Source organism: Meleagris gallopavo, chromosome 26, assembly GCF_000146605.3.
Source record: "Meleagris gallopavo isolate NT-WF06-2002-E0010 breed Aviagen turkey brand Nicholas breeding stock chromosome 26, Turkey_5.1, whole genome shotgun sequence".
NCBI classification, from domain to species: domain Eukaryota; kingdom Metazoa; phylum Chordata; class Aves; order Galliformes; family Phasianidae; genus Meleagris; species Meleagris gallopavo.
The window spans coordinates 6,191,698-6,192,685 of NC_015036.2; the positions used below are offsets into that span (position 1 = coordinate 6,191,698).

At 51.1% G+C, this 988-nt stretch overlaps 1 protein-coding gene across 3 annotated transcripts in view; it reads right to left on the reverse strand.

Annotated features, from left to right (window-relative positions):
* The window catches only part of BCO2 (beta-carotene oxygenase 2), a 31,746-nt gene that overhangs the window by 3,107 nt on the left and 27,651 nt on the right, over window positions 1-988 (reverse strand). The window lies entirely within an intron of this gene.

A 988-nucleotide genomic window follows, 5' to 3' on the forward strand; every position in this document is an offset into this window, starting at 1 on the left:
TTCTTCCCAAGTGGTCAGACCCTTTTTTCCACATTTCATGGACCTTCTTCTTTCCTTTGAGCTTGCGCATGAGCTCCTTGCTCATCCACAAAGGTCTCCTGCCACCTTTTCCTGATTTCTTGCTCACAGGGACGCACCGATCCTGAGCTTGGAAGAAGAACTGTTTAAATGCTGACCAGCTCTCAGAGGCCCCTTACCTTCTAACACCCAAGCCCACGGGATAGCTCCAAGTAGGTCCCAGAAGAGATCGAAGTTGGCTCTCCTAAAGTCCAGGGTAGCAATCCTACTTATTGCTTTGCTTCTTCCGCTCAGGATCTTGAACTCCACCATCTCATGATCACTACAACCCAAACTGTCCCCAATCTTTACTTCTTTAACAAGTCCATCCCTGTTGGTGAGAATAAGGTCCAGTAACACCCCTCCCCGCGTCGGTTCCTCCACCACCTGCATCAGAAAGTTGTCTTCAACACACTGCAAGAACCGTCTGGACCGTGCGCGCCTGGCCATGTTGGTCATCCAGCAAATATCCGGATAATTGAAGTCCCCCATAAGCACCAGTGCCTGGGAATGTGACGCTACATCCAGTTGCTTTTGGAAGGCCTCATCAGCCTCCTCATCCTGATCAGGGGGCCTGCAGTACACACCCACAACAGTGTCACCCTTACCAGCCTGCCCCTTGATTCTCACCCATAAGCTCTCCACTGCTACATCACTCTCCCCCAAGTGAAGTTCAATACATTCTAGCTGCTCTCTCACATAAAGAGCAACTCCACCACCCCGCCTAGCCAGCCGATCTTTCCTAAAAAGCACATAGCCCTCCATGACAACATTCCAGTCATGCGAGCTGTCCCACCACGTCTCCGTGATCGCAATGAGATCATGACCTCACGACCGCACGCAGAACTCCAGCTCTTCTTGTTTATTCCCCATGCTACGCGCATTAGTATACAGGCACTTAAGAGAAGCAGCATCCCTCCCCTCTCTCCAA